This window comes from Myodes glareolus, chromosome 11, assembly GCF_982192425.1.
Source record: "Myodes glareolus chromosome 11, mMyoGla1.1, whole genome shotgun sequence".
Classification (NCBI taxonomy): Eukaryota; Metazoa; Chordata; class Mammalia; order Rodentia; family Cricetidae; genus Myodes; species Myodes glareolus.
In genome coordinates this window covers 86,374,890-86,401,184 of record NC_142036.1, presented here as the reverse complement: position 1 = coordinate 86,401,184, position 26,295 = coordinate 86,374,890, and the positions used below count along the sequence as shown (strand labels likewise).

Sequence of the window (26,295 nt, the reverse complement as noted above, 5' to 3'; positions counted from 1 at the left end):
TCACTACTCCATAGCAGGGTTCAAGGCACCCACGGGCTAGAGCTGTCTCAGAGTTCAATGGGGTGAAGCTTTTTCTGAACACAGAGTTGTTGTCAGGGTTTGCTTCATTAGTAGCTGTTAGCCAGTGGTCAAGCCTAGTTCCTCATCATGGGCGTCTTTCCAACATGACAACTTGCCATTTTAAAGTGGACAGCTAAAGAAGCCAGTTGTGGTAATTCATATCTGTGACCCCGGCATTCAAGAAGGCTGAGACATGATAGTGCATTTGAAAATAGACTGTTTTATTTCATTAGACCGTGTTGAAGAAGGGGGAGGAGGAGAAGAAGAAGGAAGAGAAGTATAATAGCAGAGAGCTGGCTACCAATGTAAGTCATCATCTTTGATAGTCTAATTATGGGAGTGATATTTCACTTTTGCCATGTTTATATTTTAGAAATACTGGATAGGTTAAGCCCACATTCAAAAGGGAATCATAATAGAAGCTTCCTATTTGGAGAATAAGAAATATAAACTTGAAGATCACATGTTTACTGGTAAAGGCAGACATTTATTAAAAATAGTTATAGAATAAAATAGTGATTACAAACTTTGATAAACACTTTAATGAACTGAAAATGCCACGTTTGGTGGCAATTACAGAATTTTTACCTCATTTGGAATATTTCAAATGAAAACAGCTCTGGAGTACTCTAAAAAGAGAGGAACTGGTGAGCGCAAGATCCATGTTTTTGTTTTGAAGAAATAACCTTGTGCAACTTGTGGCATAATTAAATGCTAAAGTAATTTTTGCATTCACTGTCGGAATCTCAAGTGGAAATATAGTTTAGGATGATAGTTCATGTTTCTCTAAACCATAGGCTGCTTTTTATTTTTTGGAATGAGATAAATCTGGAAACCATCTTCTGGAAGCAGTCTGAGGATTATGAGATTCAATACCCATGAAGCACGTTGCCCGCTGCTCAGCATGTGGATTCTAGCTCCCTTGATCACGAGTCCTTCGGTCCATAGTTGCAGAGAAGAGAACTTCTCCGGTTTCTTGGTTTATGTTTCAATGTCAGCTCCATAATCTTCAGAAATGATCACTTTTCCTTTACATTTCTTCCTTCCAAGACATAATTTTCTGGGATTTGCTTTTAGATAGGTCTGTCCTTTTCTGTAGGGGCGAGAGGCGGCGGTCTCAGAAGAATCCCACAGTTCTCCTTGGCGCAGCTCACGACTTTTCTCTGAGTGGGGAAGAGCGAGGGAGAGCATGTTTAAGGCCTCGTGCAGCTCGGCAGCTAGGAAGAAAGGAAGAGTGGTTCTAGCTTAATCCTCGCGAACCTTTTCTTTTTACATTTGAATATGAAAGTGAATATCTTTCATATTGTGGTGTGTAATAAAATCATAGAAAGACTTGTGATACTTTTTTGATCCCCTCTTCCTGGGATGGCAGAGTAGCCAAACTGGTTTACTGGCCAATAAAATCAGTTAAGAGGCATGGTAAGAAAGCATCAAGTTTTTTTTTGGATTGAATCATCTATGGATATGTAAAAAATATGAATGTCTACCATTAAGCATGAGAAAAATAGAGACGCACATATTTTGGGCACATAGTGTATTTCCTATGGTATAAACGTTGTAATCATTGCATTTTCTTAAATAAACAAAAGTTTTCCTACGATGTTGTAGAAGGAACTTAGACTTTAAAGAGTTATAGTAGAGAAACTGTAATGATCTTACATTTCTAGGTAGCTATGCTTTATAATCTCATTGTTAAAGCAATGAACATGATACTTCTTTGTCCGTAGTGTGATGATCTTGCCTGAGAATTAGGAGAGTCGTTTTGATTTCAGGCTGATGCTGAAGTTCAGGACGTCTCCACACGAGCAGTGAGACTTTCCCTTCCGCACCAATCCCTCTGAAGCCAGCTGTTCTCTGCCGCACTCCAGTGTATCCTTCTGTAGATCTGACGTGGGCTTACATCAAACAATTTCAAATATACGGCAGAAGAAAAGTAGAGTCTTTTTATCTGTAGTTTCTTTGCCCTTTTAAATAAGGAAGTTGGTTTCAGGGTTTGCTGTTTTAAGAATTTTCTCTTGGGCTAGATGTGGTGGTCTATGCCTGTAATGTTTGCCCTGAGTCAGGAGGATAACCACAAACTCAAGATCACCCTTGGTATATACATAGTGCCTTCCAGGTTAGCCAGGGAAACAGTGAGACCCCGTCTCACAAAAGAAAAAGGAATGGCTTGCGTTATACACTTACTTACAGCTCTTCTGTCATGTGAGTTGACAAACCTGTTTTGAAAATTGATCAATTGAGGTGTATGGTTGCTTGAAGTAATGAATAGGGGCTTCCTTTCCTTTCCTTTCGGCACTTCCTTGGTTTAGAAAGCAAACAGGAACTATCTCTCAAGGATCATGTTATACATAGTGTTGTTCTGAGAGGTAGAGCCCAACTGGTGGACGATCAAGAGACGGCAGGCCTCATTCAAAAGTAGACGTCCGGGTTCTGTTTCTTCAGACTGTCCCCTAGCAACGAGCAGCATGGAAGGAGGCAGCACATTTCCTGGCCACCGAAGAATCTGTGAGTCCAACAAAAGGCAGAGAAGAAACCAAGGGATAGAGGAGAGCCCATGAGAGAGATGACTCCATGCCTCCCTAGGGCCTTGCCCAAGGTTTCCTTGGTATGTGGTGGCTATTCTGTGGAGAGTCATTGATGAATGAATGAATATATCAAAGATAAATGTATCTGGACAGTTCCAAATCTTTGCTCTTTGGTCTTGGGAAAGCCAAATTAAGCACAGCTGCTCTTCAGACTAACAAGCCATTGGAACAAAGTCTTTTCTATTCTATTTCTGCTTATTTTTCCCCAAGGGTGCTGAAGAAATAAATGCATCACCCACTATTTACTCTTCAAAAGGACCAGCCATTTGTTCTTGACATCTTCTTAATTGTTCACATTCTGTGTCTGTTTAGATTTTCCAGCGCAGCTCTGCTCCGCGCAGTGTCTGGCTGTGTGATCCTGGTGACGGAAGTGAAGTGGGAGTTCCTGGCCGTGCCCTCTAACTTTGTCCTTTCCATATATCTCGGTGACATATTTTTCCAGGTACTAAATTATTATTTAACTTGACACCATCAAGGATAAAAATGCAGTTTTGAAATGTTTCAAAACTAGGTCGTTCAACTCTTCTAAAGAAAAATTTCTAGGCCAGTCAAGTTAATGAACCTGATACAGCACCAAGAGGCCTTGTGAGAACAGGATTGTAGCATCAGAGATTTGCTGAACATGAACCAACAGTAGGGTGAGAAACAGCAACCCTGCGCCTTGCAGAGGAATCAGAGAGCAAACAAGGGAAATCAGCACCTCAGTATCCTTTCCATTGGGTCATTCAACTCTGCCACAACTGTAAGCCAGCACAGCTTACCAGAAAAACACAGAGGCCCTAGAGTCCCTTTTAAAACAAAAACAAGCATGGTGTGTATGCCTGTGTCCCAAACACTGGGATGTAAAGGAAGGGTGAGCAGTAGTTCAAAGGCTGTCTCTCAACTACGTAGTAAGTTTGGCCTAGCCTGAGCTACACAAGGACTCCCCTCTCCTCCCAGATCTCTAGTATACTCTATAATGTTGCTCACTATATTTTTCAATTTCTATTCACAAAATGCTATGTGCAATACTAGTGTTTTAAAGTTCTGTCTGTTTATTGGATAGAATGCCTATTTAGACATATTTCTGGGCCCACCCTTGGTCTCCAGTAGGTACTTGATGGAGAACAGAAGCTTGTGTTTTTGACTGATGCAGGTTATGATGCTATTTTTTTTTTACTTTTGTTTGGATTGTTGTATTTAATTGCTCTTGTTTTTATTTCTATTTTTTTTTTAAGATGAAGAGTCCAAGTTGACCTTAAATTCAGTGTGTAGCCACGGCATGTCATGGTGGAGAAGGTATGGTGGCAGGAACCCTGGTCACAGTGTGCCTACAGTCAAGAAGCAAAGTGAATTATGGTTGGTGGTCTGATCATGTTCTCCTTTTCATCCAGTCTGGGACTCCAGCTCATGGAATGCTGCTACTCACACCCAGGGTCAGTCTTCCCATCTCAATTAGCGTTTAGTTTTCACAGACATGCACAGAGGTGTGTCTCCTAGGTGACTCCAAGTTCTGTCAAATTGATATTCTATCTTAATAAAGCACACTCTTGCTAGATAGCTATCTCACAACCTTCCTGGGTGTCCAGAAAATCATCTTTACTCAGGGCCAACGATCCTACTCAGATCCTACTTAGAGTAGTGGCTGTATAATAGATTTAAAAAACTAAAGAGAAAATAAATGATAATAATTTATAGGAGACTGGGAGGAAGGTGACTTAGCTGTTATGAGTGTTTATGTTGTTGCAGAGAACCCAAGTTCAGTTCCTTGGCACCCATATCACGATACTCACAACTGCCTATAACTCCAGCTTCAGGGGCAGCAGATGCCTTTGGCTTCCTGGGACACAAACACTCTTGTGTGCTTTCCTTGCCCTGCATGCATGAGCATGTGTGCACATGCACACACACACACACACACACACACACACACACACACACACACACGATAGATGATGTTTTACCTGAAGGTCATAGCCATTCCTCAGTGGGCCTCATACACTCTCTGCTTTCCTCCCTTTCATACGACATGTCAAATTCTAACGAGTAGCGATTGTAATTCGTATGCTGGAATATGAATACAGTAGAAGGCACACAGGAGGTGGGACCTGAAGCTGAGTACGCTTGTATGCTTAGTACCATTTCTGTTAGCCACCTAACAGGATGGTGAAACTCCTGAGCCCTCTGCTCCCACCTCTTGTGGTCCATGTGTGCACAATGATGTCTGGCTCCTGTATTTTCTTAAAACTTAATCTTGATTTCCCATTTGCTAGATGTCTTTCTTCTTCTTTTCTTTTTAATTTTTTATTGCACTATACATTTTTCCTTTCTCCCTTCTCTTCCCCTGCTCTTCCTTTCTACCCTCTCTCCCATGACCCCCAAGCTCCCCAATTTACTCAGGAGATCTTGTCTTTTCCCCTTCCTATTTAGATCCATGTTTCTCTCTCTTAAGGTCCTCTTTGTTGTCTAGGTTCTCTGGGGATGTAGATTGTAGGCTTGTTTTTCTTCACTTTATGTCTAAAAGCCCCTTAATAGTAAATAATACTATTATTATCGCTAAGTTTAAAAATAGAAGTGTTGGTGTAGTCTCTAATTTCCTAAAACTCAAAATCCTCCTGCCTCAGCTTCCTGATGGTGCTGCTGTGGAACTTTCGACCTATCTTGCACCCCAGTGACACAGCCACATTCAATCTTCTCACCCATCTGCTTCTCCTCTGTTCTTACCACCTCCGTGATCACAGAATTCAGCCATAATGAGTCACAGCTCTGCAGGAAGGTTTAATGGGCTGCGCAGACATGACCTTTATTTTATGACCTGCCTTTGCTTCATCCCCAGATGAACGTTACATTCACAGAACACACAATGTTCGGTAATCAGTTTATGAACCCTCTAAGTTTTCGGACACTCCTTGTCCTCAGGGCAGGACTTCACTTCTTTTTTGTCTATTTGATGGTGGCAGTGTCGGGGTAAATACAGAACAGCTGTTTTCATTTTTCCTGGTCATATCCTGTGGAAGGCTTGCTGAAACGATTCAGGCCCCACCTTGGGTCTCCAGTAGGAATTGGGCAACAGTTTGCATTTCCAGCTGATGGTGATAGTGATGAGGAGTCACTCTCTGAGAACCACCTCAATAAGAAATTCTGACCTCTCTTTAAGTTCAAGTGTAGGTGAAAGGGTATTTGAATCACCTTGAGGCCAGGGGGCCTCACAACCAGAGGTCTTTATACCCAAATGTGTGCTAATTACAGGCTCAGTATAAACAGGGGTTCCCTGTACCATTTTTGCTATTTCTAACCCTTGGGCTCTTGAAACTGGGATGATGATGTTCAAAAATTAAAATTGTTTAGATGTGAGTGTAAAAAAAAACAAAACAAAGCACCCAGAACAACCAATGTGGGCCAGCAGTACACACTGATGTGGGCCAGCGGTGCACACTGTCATGGGTCAGCTGTACACACTGACGTGGGCCAGCTGTACACACTGATGTGAGCCAGCGGTACACACTGATGTGAGCCAGCGGTACACACTGATGTGAGCCAGCGGTACACACTGATGTGAGCCAGCGGTGCACACTGACGTGGGCCAGCGGTGCACACTGTCGTGGGTCAGCTGTACACACTGACATGGGCCAGCGGTGCACACTGATGTGAGCACACAGTACACACTGATGTGAGCCAGCGGTACACACTGATGTGAGCCAGCAGTGCACACTGACGTGGGCCAGCAGTACAGGGTGGGTGGTGACAAAGAGTTCAATAGCGGAGGCAGAATTTCAAGAAAGTGAAGGTCTTTCCTCCTATTTTCCTTACATTTTTAATTCATTATTTCATTTCTTCCTGTAAATCCTGGTAACAACAATGCAAAAGCAAGCCCAGGGTTAACCCGGGGCCAGATGTGGTGGGAATGTTCACGAACAGCTGGCTGCATAAATGTGAAGGGAGAATGTACAAGAGAAGGCCAGGCCCCTGTGGGATAGTGGGAGGATGGAGAGCTTCCGCCTACGCGCTCTTTTCAGACGGAGCCGAGGGGACTTAAGGGTACGCCCTCCCTCAGATATCACCCCACGTCTGAATTATCTGAGCAGTGAAAACTTTGCATGAAGTATATCATAGTAAACGCTTAGTAAAATTATGTCAAATAGGCCAAGGCTTTGCCTCAGTTTGCTACCAGGTGACTACTGCAATTTCTACGAAACATACTCATCCAGACACTGGGAAATAATTGGTTCCCTGATCTCACTGAGGTTAGGTTAGAAGAGAAATTATTAAGCCAAGGAACCAGTGAATCAACAATTTTGGACAGCTTTACAGAGGGGTCTAAATATTCTCCAGAAAGCAGAACCAAGAGGGTGTTAATTGACTACAAAGAATTACCTCCTGGGAGGCCGATGATCTTTAGGATGGATGGTGTGTCAGGTGGAGGCCAGGGCAGGCGGGAGGGGCCATTCTATTTCAAGCCGGAAAACCTAAGAACCAGGAGAACTTGTGGTTTAATTGCTAGCTCCACTGAGTCAATTATTAATCTTACCCTGAATAACCTTAACCACACAACCCAAAATAATGTTCAGCCTGGACATCCACTCCACAGCCAGTCAAGTAATACGCAAAATGACCCGCAGCGTCAACATGCAGGAGTAAGGCTAACAACCAAAGCAGCAAGGCAATCCTGTGGCTGGGTGAGATGATCAACCCAAATCAACTGAGCACTAAGTGAAGAGAGTAAAACAGTAGGGCCCTAGGGAGATGGAGTTAAGAACACTGGGTGCTCTTCTAGAGGACCAAGTTCAGTTCCCAGTACCCTGGAGAGAGCTCACAATTGTCTCTAATTCTAGATCCAGGGAACCCACTGCTGTCTTCTGGCTGGCTCCTGTGGGTACCAGGCACGTACGTGGTGCACATAGATCTACATTCAGGTAAAACATTCATCCACATAAAATAGAACTGAAATCAAATAAAAACGCTAACTTATGGTAGGCTCCTCTTGACCTTTTATCATTATTGGGCTTCACTGAGGAAGTAGTTCGGTATTTCAAGGTTGACACAGTTTGTTTAAGATCACAATTACTTTTTGAATTATGTTATCATGGAATTATTTCCTGAGAAGAATGTCCCTGATAATGTATGTTTAAATGCAGATTTCAAACCATAGAAAGTGAAATGGTGTGGTAATAGTAAATTCAGTGTCTCTGGGCATGTTCTTCCCAGGAGCATTGTGTGCTGCTCAGAGGATGCGGCCATTTTCTGGACCCCTTTACAACAAGGGGGCGTTGGCATGCATGCTCCCCTTTTTCAACCTAAGGCACAGAGAGAGACACTCGGGACTTGTTACTTAAATACCTGAGAGTCGGCAGAGTGTTTTCCGCTATGTGGGCTGGCTTTATTTCTCGGGAACGGTAAACTTCATTTAAAGATGTCAGGGCTCACATGCTCTTCACTAAGTCACTACTTCTATGAAGTTTTTGTTTTATAAGAGCATTTTAATGCCCATCAAACCCTCAGAGTGTCCTTTTTCACAAGTGCTGAGTTCCTCTTTGACCTTAGTAGACGTTGAGTCTGGTGTCATAGCCGGGTGGAAGGTGGAGACGTGAATCTGGCAGAGAGAAGCGGTGATCACAGAAAGTTCTGAGTGCAGAGCCAAGGTTTGTGGGCGTCATTAGCTAGGAATCGAAGTCTGGATTCTGCTTAGCTCTTGGGAGATGGTGGACGTCCCTTTTCTCCATCTTATCTAATATTGGGCATAGCAAAGCAATTGTAGAAGGAAGCAGGCTTATTAAAATACTTTGAGAGAAGGGATACAATTCAGTAAGCATGAAGGTTGTGACTCCCTGTAGCTCAGCTTCTTCCTTGACAGTCACAGACTTGATATTGAAATAAAGTAACCCCTGCCTCTGCCAAACCTGCTCCAAGTGACAAACATGAGCCCCTTTTTTTCAGATACTTCCTTTAGTTTATAATCCAGCAGTTGAAAAGTTTATGGTTCAGCTGGGCAAACACAGGATCTAAAACTGCATATATTTGAGCCATAAAACTGAAGTCAAATTGGTGATCTGGGTTTTTCAAGCTTTCTTCTCAAAAATGGGCAAACAGGAACTGGTGAGAGCAGACGGGGGAGCTGTTTGAGCCCAGCTCAGCAAACTGCTTGCAGCCATAAAAACTGGATTTGTTTTCCAAGATATATTATATAAATACATATGAATAAAACATTTACCATATATTTAACACTTAGATATGTAAAATATAATTTAGACCAAATTAATGATTAGACTCCTACTAGGTGCTGTATGTAGCTCCCACAAGCACTGTTTTAGACACAGCTACTTGCTGCTGCCGACTAGACTTTGACCAGCATCTGGTAAATAGCCTTCTTACATAAGTGACCATGAACAGAAAGCAGCAGAACACAGTGAATTTCTGCATAGTTCATTTAGATCTTAGGAGCTTAATTCCCTCTCCCATGAAATAGGTTTTCTGCCCCAAATAATAAGTTTCTCTGTTGATGTAGTGAACCAGACCAAGCTGAGTTGGGGAAGTATAACAGCAGGTTTCTTGAGGGTAAAACAACTCCCAGGCAGATTCACCAGTCCCATAGATCAAGGCCAGAGAAGTCACACGCCTGAGCCAGGATAGGAAGATTTTATAGATTGTTGGGGAATGGGGATGATATGTCCACCACAAGTTGGGTTTGTGCCCAAGTACTATCAAAAGCTTGGAGCTAGGGGATTCGGGTGACTGGTGGTATCAGGGAGGGAGGAAGCTTCAATACTCATCAAGGATGTCGAACTGGGTTTTTAGTAGCTTTTCTTTGTTCAGAAACTCTGAGTGAGTAGGAGAGAGAGAGAGAGAGAGAGAGAGAGAGAGAGAGAGAGAGAAACAGAGACAGAGAGAGACAGAGAGAGACAGAGAGAGAAAGACAGACAAATGGGACTTCCTGAATCATGTTGAGTCTAGCTGGAGACTTCAAAAGAACACCACTACAGTCTCATTCTTTTTTAATTTTGTGCCTGTTGATGACTCTTAAACATAGCTCCAGAAAGCATCCTTCCTTGTCAGAATTTTTTTCTAGAATTTGACTCCAAACACCTTTCTAGTCTTTAAACCACCTAGGGAAGATAACCACCAAACCAAAACTCTCCTACAATTCTCTGCCTCCTTCCATTCCTTTTTCTAAATAATTGTTTCAACTATGCCTGCGGTTAGGACTAGAAACTTAAAAGGATCACATTTCCAAAGATAGTATCATCAGAGATACGTTAAAGCTCTCTCTCCAGGAGGCCTCAGGCACTGGTAGTATGGCAAGGCCCGGCTGACGTCCTCGTCCAGTCAAGGCTGACACCGTCCTTCCTTCCGTCCGGGACTGTCTGTGGGATTCCTGCCTTTGCTGTCTCTTAAGCCTCGGAAGATGGAGATAATTTCCTCTCAAATATCAATATTTCTCTTTCCAGCTGTAGAGTCTATATAGCTGCTCCAGGAAAAATACCTCCCTCCTCCCAGCATCCTGTTCAACAAGGATGAAACAGCAAGCTCCAGTGAGGAATGTGAAGAAGGGCTTCCTGCCTTCCTCAGCCTTGGCCCCCTAAAAGGGAGATGACCATAAAGTGAAACACCACCAAGTATTTGTTCTGCAAATGAGTTCCACAGATGTGCGCCATCAGCTTGGTTTCTATCCCCTCATGTTCAGGCCAAATGAAAGCAGAGGTTCCATGTGGCTGGTGTCTGTTCTTCGCTCCCTCCTTGTGGATGAGATGCATGTTGCTAAGGCTTTTTTGTTGTGGCTTAGCTCGTCGTGGTTTGGTTAGAGTGGTTTGTAAAATGAGTGTAGCTGAGAGAAATTTTCCATCCGTGAAAATGAGGAACACCCCTCTAAAATCTGAGGAGTAAAGGAAGAATTCTGTTACAAAACAGCGAGTTGCCCCAGAAACCCAGTGATGACAACCTGCGTAGGCATGCAGAAGCAGATGCCTGTGGTGGGGATAACTTGGCATTTGGAATCTAGAACCTCCATTCCGGCTTCGAGGCTGGAGGCTGGTGGAGCTGTGGTTAGTCACTGGAGGCAGAAGTCTGCATCCGCTAGCTCGAGAGCCACTCCTGGCTGTTGGCAGGGCAAGTCTTTGTTCTGTGCCTCAGTTTACTCATGTGTAAAGTGGGGAACACAGTGGTACCTACATCACGATTTTCATCAAGATTAAATGTGAAAGCTATTTTATATGAGCTATAAGATTCTAAATAATCACCAATTGAACATTTCACATCTTTCTCCTCTTCGAACTCCTCATTGTTATCAGACAATCTGTAACTTTCCAAATCCCTCCCTTCAATTCCGTGATTCTACATTGCTAGGCAGTTTTCTCAATTTTAATAAATCAAATGAATGGAGAGCCATAGAGCGTTGTGTTTTCACCAATTAATGACGTGCCAGAACTTTATTTTCTTAAAATACACGAACCGTGATTAAATAGCAGCTCACAGCTCAGGAGGAGCTGTCCTCAGGATGACCGAAGCAGCCCCTTGTCCCTGATATGCTGTGAGTATAGAGAACTGGGCCCCAAGAAGTCACCAGGAACCCCTACAGTTTAGCCTCAAACTTGCAGTAACTGGGCTTTGCGTCCTGCCTGGCTCCCACTGTTCCCTCTACCTGGAATTTGCTCCATTAGGTTGCAGAATGCAGACCTGTCCTCTTAAGTGACCTGCTCAGTCGTGAGCACTCTCATTAATTAGATCCTCTGCCCTGCAGCCATGGAACACGTCAGCATGGATGGAGACTGTGGAGTCCAGAACAGTAATAAATCTTTCCGATTTGAAATCATTTCTCTTATGTATTTTGATGGCTGAAAGACTAACACTGCTGCTAACAGTAGCTGGTAGCTACTGAACTTAGTATTTTCAGGATCGTTCTCTCCTTATTAGTGCAAATTACTTTATTCTCCCTGTGCTATTTGTGGCTTCTTGACATTTTCTAATTCACTTGGACTACTTGATTGTGAACTACCATCTCCTGCTCCCTATGTAGACTGAATTTCTCAAGAGAAAAGCCTGTGCTTGTTTACAACTTTTTTCCCCCAAGGTGAACCTGAAACAGGTGTCCAATGTTTTCCGAAGGACAACTGGCTTCAAAAGCTTTCTTGAGCTATAAATGTCATACAATTATATGCTCTAGCTGTAGGGCACAATCTGAGTTTTGAGAGATGCTTGTAGTGGTTTAAATGATCCCAGGATGTGTTATCCAGCATACGTATGGCCCCTCCAACTTCCTTTGTCTCTCTGCAGTCAGTTTGCTCCCACCCACACCTGCTTCTCGGTAAACTCTCTCTTGCTTTTGATTTCTGTAATTTTGCCTTTTGTTTAAATTTAAGTCACAGGGAATTACATATTATGAAATCTTTGCAGCCTAGCTTCTTTCACTTAATTTGTATGTTTATTCTGTTATTATTGTTTTGTTTGGGTTTTTGAAATGGGGTTCACCATGTAGGTCAGGATGGCCTCAAACTCTCAGAAATCTGGATATGAAGCCTAATAAATCTTTGCCGAGCTGAGCTTATTCCAGGCATTTTATCACAACAGGGGAAAGGTAACAGAGCTACCAAAATGAAGCGGAGTGAGCACAGATAATGTCCCCATGTGATTGATTTAAAAAACACTTAAGTTTGTTCTAACTGGAGTGAGATGGGATCCCAGAGTTGTTTTAATTTGGATTTTCCCCATGGCTGAAGATATTGAGAATCTTTTTTTTTCAGTTTTTTTATTGGCCAGTTATATTTCTTCTTTTGGAAACTATCTGTTCTGTCCATTAACCCATTAATTTGGGTAGGTGACTTCCTTGGGTGTTAACTTTGTCAGTCATAGGCTAGCTATCCGTCCTCTTGTGTTGTAGGCCGCCTCTTTCCTCAGGCCTGTTTCCTTGCTGTGGAGTTCTTCATGCAGGCTCTCTCTGCACTGATGTCACCATTTGTGAATTTTTGGTTTTAGTTGTTGTATTGGGGTCTTTCCAGAAAACCCTTGTGTCAGACTACACCTTAAAGCACCCCGTCCTCACTGTCTCCCAGCAGTTTCAAAGTTCCTGGTCTAATGTTGAGGTCTCTGATCCATTTTTAATTGATTGTGAGCAGACTAGGGGTCATGGATCTAGTTTCACTCTTCTGCAGAGGAATCTGACTTTTCTCCATGATCTGCAATTTTTTTTACAGTGTGCATTTTTTAACATTTTTGTCAAAAACTCAGCTGTAGCTGTGCTGTGTGTTTATTTATGACTTTTTATTCCTTTAGTTTGTGTGTCTGTCTCTGTGTAAGCTTACTATGCTTTTGTTACTGTGAATCTATATGAGGTTGGATACCGTGGTACCTCAGCATCGTTCCTTTGCTAAGGATTGACTGCATTGCCCATTGAGACTCTTTGGTCCATTCATACACTATTTTATTAGTGCTTTCAAGACTATAATTGGGTTTTGATGGGTATTATGTAGGCTCTGTAGATCACTTTTGCAAACATTGTCATTCTTCTAATATTCGTTTTCCTGATCTACAAACTCTGTCTACTTTCTAGAACTTTCTTCAAATTATTCATGGTCTTAAAGTTCTTGCTGTAGAAGATGTTCTTCTCCTATAGCGTGAATAACAAAAACCCAGAGATAGATATTGGGGTTCAACCTGAAGGTCAGAAAAGCAAAAGCAGCCAAGCTACTAGAGAGCTCTTTCCTCTGTGAAATCTTCACACTGAAAAAGCAAGTTCCTGTCTCAACCTGCCTTATATTTCTCTCCAGTGCTGGGATAAAAGGTGTACACCACCACTGCCTGGCCTCTATGGCTAACTATTGTGGCTGCTGACATTAAAGGTGTGTGCGACCACCACCTGACCTGTATGGCTGACCAGTGTGGCTGCTTTGTGTTCTGTTCTTCAGGCAAGCTTTATTTGTTAAAATACAAATGAAATATCAGCACACTGTCCTTTGTTGGGTTTATTCTTAGGATTGTATATCTTTTTAATTAAAGTTTTATTTTTAAAAGTTAAAATATAATTATATCATTTTTTTACTTTTCTTCCTCCCTTTCTTCTAATCCCTCTCATGCTTTCCTTGTTTTCTCCCTCTCAAAATCAAGTTTATCACCAAAGAAAGTCATAACAGGTACTCAAACAGGGCAGGAACCTGGAGTCAGGAGTCAGGAACCTGAAGAGGCCCTGGGGGAATGCTACTTACTGACTTGCTCCTTATAGCTTGCTCAGTATACTTTCATTTTTGAATTAATTAATTAATTTTTAAAGAACATCTTTGCTTATTTTACATACTAATCCCAGTTCCCACTCTCTCCCCTCCTCCCACTCCCTCCGTCTTCCCCCCATCCACTCCTCAGACAGGGTAAAGTTTCCCATCGGAAGACACCAAAGTCTTGCACATTGCTTTGAGGCAGGACCAAGGCCCTTCCCACTATATCTAGGCTGAACCTAAAGAGAATGGGTTCCAAAAAACCAGTACAAGCAGTAGGGATAAATTCTGGTCTTACTGCCAGTGACCCCACCGTCTTCCCCAATCATACAACTGTCACCCACATTCAGAGGGCCTATCTTGGTCCTATGCTGGTTCTCCGGCTGTCAGGCCAGAGTTAGTGGGCTCCCATTAGCTCAGGTAAGCTGTTGCAGTGGGTGTCCCCCAAATGGTCTTGAACTCTTTGCCCGTATTATCGTTCATCTCTCCCTTCGACTGGACTTTGGGGGCTCAGCCCAGTGCTCAGCTGTGGATCTCTGCATCTGCTTCCATCAGTTGCTGGATGAAGATACTATGGTGACATTTAACACAGTCATAGATCTGACTACAGGGCAAGGCCAGTTCAGGCCCCCTCTCCACTACTGCTTAGGGTCTTAGCTGGAGTTATTATTGTGAATTTCTGGGCATTTCTCTAGTGCCAGGTTTCTTGCTAGCCCCATAACAAACAAGACTCACTCAATCAATATATCTCTTTCCTTGTTCTCCCTCTCTGTCCTTCCCCCATCTCGACCATTCTGTTCCCTCGAGTTCTCCTCCCCACTCCCCTTCCTCCTCCTCCCCTTCTGCTCTCCCTTCTACCTCCACCCCATACTCCCAACTTCCTCAGGAGATCTTGTCTATTTCCCCTTCCCAGGAGGTTCTATGTATATTTCTCTTAGAGTTCACCTACTTTCTCATAGAACCCAGGACCACTAGCCCAGATGTCCCTACCCACAATAGTCTGGGCCCTCCGACATTGATCACCAGTTAAGAAAACGCATTGCCGCTGTGTCTTTCTGAGGCGTTTTCTCAGTTGAGACTCCCTCCTTTCCAGTGACTGTAGCTTGTGTCAAGTTGACAAAACTAATCAGCACAGGGGACATATTCTTCTACTTCTAAGTCATTTTTTTTCATTCTCAAAAGATACTTTAAAATTACGCTGATGAAAGAAATTGTGAGGCACTTTATAGGTGGCATATATATTCATTTTATAAATTATATGAATCAAAAATGATGAGAGGAAATAAAATATCTATGCTCATCTACACTAATTTTTGAAATTCTGATGACTAGGGCTCCATATCAAAACATGATCCTGTAAGGTGTACTGATGTAGGAAGTCCTTCTGTATATGTGTTGTTTTTATTGCTTTATTGGTTAATGAATAAAGAAACTGCTTTTGCTTGTGATAGGGCAGAGTAGACCTAGGTGGGAAAACTAAACTGAATCCTGGGAGGAAGAAGGCAGAGTGAGGGAAAAGCCACGTAGCTGCCGCCGGAGCCCACCGGAACCTTGTTGGTAAGCCACAGCCATGTGGATACACAGATTAATAGTAATGGGTCAATAAAAGACATAAGAACTAGCTAGCAGTATGCTTAAGTGATGGGCCAGGCAGTGATTTAAATAGTGTAGTTTCTGTGTGATTATTTTTGGGCTGAGCAACTGGGAAGGAACTAACAGTTTCCACCAACAGTGTACTGAGCTCCTTTCTGGAGATGATCCTGGAAGGTGTACTGAGCTCCTTTCTGGAGATGATCCTGGAAGGTGTACTGAGCTCCATTCTGGAGATCCTGGAAGGTGTACTGAGTTCCTTTCTGGAGGTGTGGAAACGGAGTCATTGGAGAGGGTAAATAACCCAGATTCGCCCAGGTTATGTAGCTATGATAGTATTTTTGGCTACACTAGGCCCAAAGGAGATGCTTTCCAAATCTTCTTATATAACACAGCAGAGTAGTGATCCACCTGGGCTACACTGGCCCACTGGTGCTCTTTAAAGCTCCAGAGGCCCCATTCCCACCCTACAATAATAACTGCCATTCATACCCAAACATCACTGTGTATTTAAAACAAAAAAGTAATAATACATTGAGGTACTTTTGCTATGCAACCTAAGGCTATAATTCTTTGGTCATGCATACCTAAGGATATGACTAACTGAGGTGTTGAATCATGGCTTCTGGCTAACTGATCCATGGCTCATGGCTTCTTGAACATTCAGCTTTGTGTGTTTCTTTATGACTTGAAATCAAACACAGGCATGTTTCTTGTGTCTTATTTGAAGCGTTACCAGGTGGCATCGTCTTTTATAATTATTCTTTTTATTTTCAGATGAATCACACTGAGGGATATACTTATTTCATGTTGCAACTCAGTCCTCTGCATAATTGGCCCAAGGCTTCCTTTATCTGTGTGGCCAGAGTCTGGGTGTTTATAAAGAACAATGCAAGCCATTGAGAGAAGCAAACCATGACTTCTGCTGATGCTATGGGGAGGATTCGGAACTCAGCTTTTTATTTGTTAACCACCTTTGTCAAGTTCCTTAAATAGGTTAAAAACTGCTTGTGGACCAGCAGTGGATGGATTGGGGGTAGTGTAGTTGGAGTGGGGTGTTGGAGTGTGTGAAGTAGAACATTGGGGTGGGTAGTTTGGTTGGGGTGGGTGTTGGGGTATGTGAGGTGTGTTTTTGGGGTAGGTGGGTTGGGGAGTTGGTGTGGTTGTGGTGGGTTGTTGGGGTGGGTGGTTGAGGTGGTTGGAATGGGGTGTTAGGGTGGTTGGGGTAATTAGGGTGGAGGTTGGGGTGGTGGTGTGGGGCATTGTGGTGGGTAGTGTGGGGCATTGGGGTAGGTGGGGTAGGGTGTTAGGGTAGGTGATGTAGGCTTTGGAGTGGTTGATGTGGTGCATTGTTGACAGAGGTTTCTGTCCTTCCTGGTCCCGCAGCCATTCAGTTCAAAGAAACATACAGAGGTTTACATTAATTTTAAACTGGTTGGCCTATTAGCTCAGACTTCTTATTAACTATTATATCTTACATTAACCCAATTTTTGTCTGTGTTAGTCATGTGGCTTGATACCTTTTTTCAGTGAGGCATTCTTATCTTGTGTCTGCATCTAGGTGACGACTGCAGACTGAGCCTTTCTGCTTCCCAGAATTCTCCTATTATGGTTGCCCTGCCTATACTTCCTGCCTGGCTATTGACCAATCAGTGTTTGGTTAAACCAATACAAGTGACAACTCTTTATAGGATACAAAACCAGTGTCCCACAGCACTCAAGACTACAGGCTGAAGGAGTTCCTACAGCAGAGCATTAGGGTGGGTGAGGTGGGGGTTTGAGGGGTTGGGGTGATTGGGGTGTGGTACTGGGGTGGTTGAATTGGGGTGGTTGGGGTGGGTGTGATGTGGTGTTGGGGTGGTTGGGTTGGGTGGTTGGGGTGGGTGTGATGTGGTGTTGGGGTGGTTGGGTTGGGTGGTTGGGGTGGGTGGGATGTGGTGTTGGGGTGGTTGGGTTGGGTGGTTGGGGTGGGTGGGATGTGGTGTTGGGGTGGTTGGGTTGGGTAGTTGGGGTGGGTGGGATGTGGTATTGGGGTGGTTAGGTTGAGGTGGGAGGTTGGGGTGATTGGGGTGGGGTGTTGGGGTGGTTATGTTGGGGTGATTGGGGTGGTGTGTTGGGTGTGTGGGGAAGAGCGTTAGATGGGTGTGGTGGAGGCTTGGATGGGTGGGTGGGGGAGGGTAAGGAGATTTGTCACTGGTCTTTGAGCCTCACACTGATTTCAATTCTGCAAATGGCAGTTGAGTCATTTACAGCTTTTCACATTCACAATCTATTTTTCTGACCTATTTAATCGAACGTTGATGGGGAAAAGAGTTCCAGGAGAGCTCAGCTGATCCTTTTGGGACTGAGGATGTGGTTTTCATTACAGATGCATCTGTGTTCGGGTGTACAGACACCACATTCAATCTTACAATCGTGTGGTAGAGGAAAAGGACAGAGACAAATTCTGTTGATTATTCTGGCTTGGGACCGAGAGTGTAAATATTCCAACCATCTTGGGGTCCTTTTCCCCCCAAACCCTAGTAAGACGAATTATTTTCTCATTCATCACTTAGTTTTTTCTCAATCTTTTTGAGAGTTGGGTATATGAACTTTAAAAATAATATGGACTCAGTTCTGTGTTTTTTTTTAAAGCAATGTTGCCTTGCTACAATGGTTTGATTTGAATCCCACACTTATCATTTAACAGCTATAGCCTTTGGGAATATTGCTTAGCTCCCCTGAAACGGAGATCATTGGTCTTAAAATGAAGACAGCATTGTCTACAGCTAACCGTGGTTGCAGAAACTAAAAAGACATGATTTATCTGCGACTACTGCTACAAAGTCTAGTTTTGTGTGTGTGTGATTTAGTGAGAAATGTTCTCTTTCCTTTTACTTTCTTCACTCAAAATACTTTCTCTCAAAGAAACTGGCAGTCATTTCTATGTAAGTAAGAATTATGTTACAGTTAGTATTTCCTGGGGAATTCTACAGGCGTGTTAGCAATGGTAACAATAATGCATGCAATGTCTGGACATGACAGTTTTAGGCAGATGACCGCTCCTAACACTGATGGAGGAAACTCAGGGAAGGGGGAGGTTTGTGTGAGTGCTTGGCCATTCAAAGCTCAGGAAAGTCCTGACCTACCTGTTCTCACACTCAGTGTGTGTGAGGCTGGCACCCGGGAAAGCCAGGAAAGCCAGGATGGAGATGGAAACAAGGAGACATGTCCTGGAGAAGGAAGGAGGCTGGGCATTTGGAAGCATGAACAATTAAGGGAGCCAAAGACCACCTTCTGTCTCTTTAGTGCCCTAGTGGAGACACCACATCAGCCTGGTGCACCTGAGACGTGGTGCATCAATCAACGTGGATTGAACTAGTGGAATATTTTCAAAGACATTTCTGTTAGACATTGGTCATAAATGCCCTAAACCTGTTGTTCTGGATCCATTGGCCCTTTGTTTTAGGTCTAGGAAATGTAGAAAGGCTACCAAGACCAAATTCTACTATTGCTTCCTCTTTGAGGCACTCCTAATTTACAAAGGGAGATTTAGACACCATGATCCCATATAATTTGGCATAGAGAAACTCAAAGCAAATATTTACTTTATGAGGATGGGATAGCAGTGCTAAGGTATTGAGACAGACCTTGTCCAGCCTTAATGGAGTTTACTGAGCTGTTAGCGGAGCACATTACCTCTGATTAATAAACATTAAGGAATTGCCATTAGATTTCTGGTAAATATTTAACAACACTTGTGAATTGGACAACAGAAACGAAATAAATTTTTAAAAAGAAGCTACATTCTTTTCATTTGGCTTGAAGTCAGCTCTAAGACATTATTCAAAGTAAGAATTGCATTGCCTGACATTGTTCCCCTTTGTCACTGTCTGTGCCTGAGGCTTCAGGCCCAGCTCTGTGGGAAAGTGATACAGCCTCGTGGCCCCTCAGGCCAGCTGGCTACCTGTTGCTGACTCACCCCAGCAGCACAGGTTTCTTGAGCACACTGCTGTGTCATTTCGAAACATCTTTTGGCACCAATTCTGTATGGCTAGGTTCAGCTCTTTAGTAGCCCAGACTCTAAGATAGCTGATGTCACAGGGGACCAGAATCCTGGCATATAACTTCAAACAAGAGATCAAAGTGACTTCTCAGACAAGTTCCAAGTGTGTTTTGTAACTATTGGAAGAGAACATCAAACATTCATGACTCATTAACAGTGCCTACGCCACCAAAGTTGGGGGAGAAAGAAGGAAAGAAAGGGAAATTCAGCGGGGATTTGATACTTGTCTCGTCATTAATCCACTTATTCTGATAGACCTATTTGTCATGGGTCCTTGATCTCTAGTTTGCTTTCTGTCCCAGTGTGTGGATGTCAAATGTAGTGCTCCATCATCAAATGTGATTATAGGATGGCTTTGGCCAGTCTAAACATTGCCTAGGAGCTGTTTACCATGCTTGATCTACTGCTCCTTTTGGAGCATGTATGCTATTAATTTCTGCTTGAGAATTTCCAACAAAGCAAACATTTACACAGAGGGGGTGATTCCCTCTTCGCTGCAGGCTTGGAGCAAGCGAGTGCTACCAAAATAGACATAACCATATCCGGGTTCCCAAGACCTCGGTCTCATTTAGGCACTGTACACGTGTGCCAGAAGCAAGAGATCGTGTCTTTCTCTGAATGTACGAGTCTTGATCACTCTCCAGGAGTTGCATTCATAGGACCCCAACAGGAGAGCTATCCTGGGACTCTTCTCCCTACCTCGCTTTGTAAGTTAGCAGCAGGCGGATGCACTTGACACATCGACAAACTCCAAATAGAGCAGAGCAGAGGAGGAGGAGCGATGTCAATGTGCCTTTCTGCAGGAGTTACCAAGAATTCATCTCCCCAGAGGAAGTTCCCAGTCACAGCTTGTCCACGAAAGTATTTTCACCAGCTTTGCCAAACGTTAGTACTAAGAACTGGGCGTATTAAGCCACCCAGAAAATGCATTTATGAACTTCTGTCTCTCATAAGCAATGAAAAAGAATAGCAATCAAAGTCACTCTTTTTCACAAAAGTCAGGATTTGTCATGCCAAATGTTTTGCCCCCTGCTTTGAGCACACAGTCAGATCTGATATGCTGACTCATCAGCCACACATTAAAGCTCATCACACTCTAAGGAACTAAGGCATCTACTGCTGTGCCGCCTGCTGTGAATCTGAGGCAGATAGCAGTATGCGATGCGTGTTATGATTCATTTGAAAGATAAATTGAAATAAATGTAAACACACGAGCACTTCCTACAGCTCTCCCTAGACCGAGAGGGCAGAACAAGATGTAGTTTGGGTGTCTGATATAAATGCTCATCCTGGGGGCTTGAGACTTGGTTAGAGTGAGGTCTCGTGGGGGCGGGGGCGTTGTGAAGGAGCAAGAGGAGGAAGAGGCACTTGCCTTGTGGAGCAACTCTTGGTGCCCTTCCTGTTGCCTTGAATTAAACCTGGGTTCTAACACCCTAAGAACAGCACGTCTCCGTCACCCAAGTGTAAGCTCCGGAGTTGGAATGGGCTTGCTATGCAGCACGGGCAACCGTGTTTGCTTGAATTCTACTGGGAATCAGTAGCTTCTGTGTATATATATATATATATATGTTGCTTTAGCATTGGCCTGTGATAGGGCAGAGTAGAGCTAGAGGGGGAAAACTAAACTGAATGCTGGGAGAAAGAAAGTGGAATCGTGAGAAGCCATGTAGCCCCACCCGAGACAGATGCTGGATGCTGGATGGAACTTTTCCTGGTAAGCCACAGCCATGGCTATACACAGAGTAATAGAAATGTGTTAACCAAAGATATCAGAGCTAGCTAGCAGTATGCTTAAGTGATTGGCCTAGCAGTGATTTAAATAATATAGTTTCTGGGTGGTTATTTTGAGTCTGGACAGCCGGGAACCAACAAGAGGCCTCCCACAACAGAGAAGAAGAACAGTACAGCTGAGAAGGTGTTTCAGCTGAAGCAGGACTGCAACCAGTGCAGATAAATCCTATAGCTCTCTATTTGTCACCCAGAGTACAAATACGGCATCGTCTTGGCTGCACTGTGCTTGTGTGGCTTTGTTCTCTTCCCTCTGCTGCCTTTGGCACACATAAGACCTCTGCTGGGCCTCTACTTGCTGTTTTTCTTGGCACGTGTCTCATGTTCTTGGCATCAAAAACAATACTAGAATCTCCACGGCACGTTTAGCATCAAGGTCACGGTGCCATGGACCAATGTCTCGGGGCCTCTCTGTTAAACACCACCTGTCTTCAGCGGGTGTCTTCTGGAACTTCGGACCAAGTGTCCACGGTCCACTTTCCTTTGGGGTGATACGTTAACCCAAGTCCAACACTGTGTGGGCAGTTCCAGCTTTGCTGCCAGCTTGAGGTGAAGCAAAGCGCCATTTACGACGCCAGTGGCCTCTGACTGACTGCACAGCTGACACCGGGAAGCATTTCCCCAGGCAGCGCTGTTAGAGTGGGAGTCACAGAAGCAGACTCTCTGTTGGGGAGCTCTCCATTGGAGCAAGAAGTTTTTAAAGAGAGTTATTTTTCACACCCTGAAGGTTTTTAAAAAATAGAATATTTTATTTATTTTTGACAATTTTGTATGTGTAAATAGCAGATCTCAATCATACCCATCACCAACTCCTTCTCCCAATCTTCTCAGGCCCCACAGCCCCCCCCCTTCCCACTTAATGGCCTAATGGCCTCTTATTTTTTTTTTATGCCTGACTGGGTACAATTAGTGCTACTTGTTAGAAAGTTGATCTAGTTGACTTAACCTTATGTAGGTGGCCATAGCTGCATTTATCCATGAGCACAGTGGCATATCCTATCTAGAAGAAAGCATTTCCCAGTCCCCTTCCCATCTTCTGGTCTATGCCTTCTCTCTGTCCACTCTTCTGAGATCTTCCCCAAGCCTTGGGGGAGGTGGTTAGAAAGGTTGTTAAGACGTCCCACCCAGGTCCGAATACTCAGTCGTTATTTATTCTCACTTCTTTGACCAGTTAGGAGTTTTTGCTTTGACTGCTGATCTCTTGGACTGAAGCATCCCTGGTCGAGGAGGTGAGTAACACTAGTCAGTAAGTATAAGCATAAAATCTCAGAAGACAGTTTGACAACATGTCCGTTCAGCAAGACAAAAGCAGTAGATATCCTTTGAGCCCGTGGCCTCCCCCAGCCGTGGGAGTTCGACCAGGTTTACGGCAGCTATACGAATTACTTCTTTCATACCAAAGATAAAATCCAATCCCAAAGTGGTTGGTTACCCCATAATTTTTGTTCTGATTCTGTACTATGGACAAATATTGCCTCAGAGGTTAGTATTGTAGTATGTGAAGGTCACTGCTAGATAAATGCCATCAACACACTTTCTCCCCACACTGGCCTGAATATCACCTCTAGCATTGTGAAAGCTGGTCGAAGGATAGGTGGGTTCTTAGGTCAGTTCCAGCCTGATTTCACTATGTCCTGTATTCATGGTGGGTCATGTTTTCAGTAGCAAAGTCTTACCGTCTAGTTCTGGTACAACCTGAAGATTTTGACAGGTTAAATCTTTTCCCTTAAGGCACCATGCCTGTTGCTCTAGTGAAAAAAACTCTGGGTTTCTCTTTAATGATGCAAATCTCTTTTAATAGTTACAACTGCTTTCCATGCCTAAGCCTGTCCACAATTTTAAACGTGCACATGTTCCTTCTTTTGGACATAGTATATATAATTCATGTCTTTGTGTTCCAGGTTTTTCCCCTTGAATGCTCACTACAAATGCAGGAAATAGTAACTTTGCCATAGCCTTAAGGTTTTTTTGTCTTGAAAGTCTTCCACTAAACCATTGCCAGATTACTTTTCAATTCAGTGTAAGTTAAGTTTTTCTCATATGAACAGAGCATAACCAAGAGATTTGCCAGAAGGTAGTGTCGGAAGGTAGTGCTGGAAGGTAGTGCCGGAAGGTAGTGCCAAAAGGCCCTTAGTCCAGGTCCTGATGCAGCCCTCCCTCCATCCTCTCTGAATCCTCATGACCCGGTCCTTCATTGTTTCTCTATTGTATTCCGCTCTTATGACTGCCTTCCAGGATTGTCCATCAAGCTCTGCTTACATCACGGTTGGATTTCTCACAGTTCAAACCGTTTCTGTGTTCCCCCTACAAACCAGGCCCAACGACCTACAAACAACGCAGTCAGACTGATCACAGGAGAGAGACTAAGTGCCGGTTATCTGTACAGTTACTTCCTCTGCTTGTGACGAAATACTCGATCAGAGCAAAGGATTGCATGAGTTTGGTTTTGATGCCGTCATTCTTGGCAAGGAAGACCTGCTGGATGGAACGGCATTTGTGGCGGTAAAAGTTTTCAACACGGCTCATTATGTCCCAGCTAACCAGGAAGCAGAGAGCTTGGGCTGCATCTGAAAATGGTCTATACTCCCATGGTCCACCCGCTAGTGGCCCACTTCCCTTTTGTTAAGTCCTAACACTTAAGTTTTACAACCTCCCAACAAGGCACCATTAATTGGAGACTGAGTGTTAAGGGAGGTTAGCTTATGGGGAAATATCATACCCAAACCATTATATGCTTTATATATATATATATATATATATATATATATATATATATATATATATATGCATATTTTAGTATTTTTCCAGTACTGGAATATTTTACATGAAAGATAGGTGATACATCTCGAACCCATTCCCACCCCTGCCTGGTCTTCTGTGCAAGTAGAAGGATCTGGAATGTATTTTAGCTTCTTGTTTTTACCTTGTGCACATGAAAAAATGGTCATTCTGCCCCTGTGGGTGGTTTCCTTTATCAACAGTTTGCTCAGACTGGTCAATAGAATTTCTTGGTTCTCTGCTAATTTGATCAGTCACATATAGTGGAGAACATCTAATTTTTATCAATTTTTTTGGTATTGACTTTTGAGACTAGGTTTCTCTGTGTAGTCCTGCCTATCCTGGAATTCACTCTGTAGACCAGGCTGGATTCAGATTCAGAGATCCGCCTGCCCCTGCCTTCTGAGTGCTGGGATTAAAGGCGTGCGCCACCACTTCTCAGTGGGGAAAGCAATGTATGTTTTGATCTGTCATGTTGAATTAGCCCATTTCTGCTTTAGCTGGATGAGATTTTACATTTTGCTTTGTAAATCCTTATTTTTTTTGTCTTTATAACTGTTATGTTTTTATCGGAAGTTACTCTTTTGAAGCTATATGTAATATCAATCTCTTTTCCCCAAAAGATCCATTATTTTAAAATCTACTCTCACATTAAGGTATTGTTACAAATTTATTGTTTACCTGCAGTGTATGTGTGTGTTGTATATGTTTTGTATGTGTGTGCGTGTTGTGTATTTCCATATGATGTTAATTTTAGCCTATCACAGCTTTTATACTTAAAGAAGTTTTGTCTCTAGATTGTATTTTTCATTGTATTACCTATTTTTCATTTGCTTTGCTTTGGAATGTTGCTTCTAATAAAACTTTGCAATGGTTAAATTAAAATACACCAGTTTCCCACTTTTATCCTGTGCCATCCTTTAGCTTCCTAGTCTCTTCATTTTCTGCACTTTTCAAAAATATGTTTAATCTCATTCCCTACCAACTTCAATGTAAATCTCTAAGCAATTATAGTTTATCTTCATAAAATAGTATACCTTTTGATGTTATAGAGTGAGATGTTTACAGAGTTATACTTCTTAAAGCAGATCCCTAGTATTTAAACCACTGTTTTTTATAGATTTTATATGTATGTCTTCTATAACATACAGTATATTTGTGCTTCTATTGCATTAAATATCAATTATTTCAGAATAACTTGAAACTAGAAAATCTTTTGTGGAAATCAAATTATGGAGACCTGCCACTCTTTGTACTCAGTCTTGCATCAATTCTTTCTGCCTGGAGTACCTACAGTGCTGCACATAGCGCGTGCGTGTTGGCAATGGATGCTCTTCATCACTCGAAGCAGCCTTAAAGTGGCCATAGTTTAAGAAGGGTATTCTCTGTCCATAGTACTTCTAATGCTATTACATATTTTTCTTGATTTTTTTCTTCTTGCTTTAGTACTTTGTAGTACTGGTTTTACCTTTGTATGAATTCAACTTTATTTAATGTGCCTTTCCCCCCTGTGATTGTTCTAAAGATTCCCCCTCTAGCTTATTAGAATCATGACAATGGGCAGCACCCCTTTCATTTTCAGTGATGGTACTGAGATGTTACAAATCTTATTTTTGACTGTAGGTCCCAGGATTGGATCAGCGTTGTGTTATTTTAACAAAAGACCTGAGAGCACCAGTCTAACAAGCCAAGAGGATTCCACTGGCTTTCGGTTTTGCAGTTGGTTGGTTGCCAGTTGGCTCTGTTGTTACTCAGTGGTTATTTCACTGATTCCGGCAGGAGAGCACACTTGAGGAAGTTGTTGTCCTCACGGCCAGAGGTGCGTCCACTGCAAGAACATGAACCCTTACTCTAGGTCCCACCTCTCCACACTCCCACCATCTCACCATCTCCCAGTAAGACTTTTGAGGAACACTTTTCCAAGCGATAAAACCAGGGTGCCTCATGGTAGTTCACCCTTTTGACTAAAACACTTGCTAAAATATTTAATTGTATTTTCTCATCATCATATGTGGCAACCCTGGCTTCTCTGTACTTATTAGGAAAAAAAAATCTTACACATACTGATTTATTCATTTAAAACACCTGTCTTCATGGACATTACATTAGTTATATAACTTCCCTCACAGTCTCATATAGGAGATAATAAAACATCAAGACTTCTGTTTTGATCACTGGGGTAGGAGTGACATTCCTCCATACTTGCCTATCCCAGGTCCCGTCTAGAATTCAGCACAAACATTTCATTAAATATTTCAAAGAAAATTAATTTTGC

General features: G+C 42.9%; 1 long non-coding RNA gene across 2 annotated transcripts; it reads left to right on the top strand.

The window, feature by feature from the left end:
• The first annotated feature begins 1,836 nt into the window (after window positions 1-1,836).
• On the top strand, window positions 1,837-11,005 carry LOC125388034 (uncharacterized). Of its 2 annotated transcripts, XR_007228088.3 has the most exons (5): window positions 1,837-2,665; window positions 2,958-3,087; window positions 3,863-4,060; window positions 7,457-7,537; window positions 10,067-11,005. It is a non-coding gene; the product is annotated as an uncharacterized LOC125388034 (long non-coding RNA). The 2 variants fall into 2 exon arrangements; XR_007228089.3 differs by lacking the exons at window positions 1,837-2,665; window positions 2,958-3,087; window positions 3,863-4,060 and adding an exon at window positions 7,200-7,300.
• The last annotated feature ends 15,290 nt before the right edge of the window (window positions 11,006-26,295 follow it).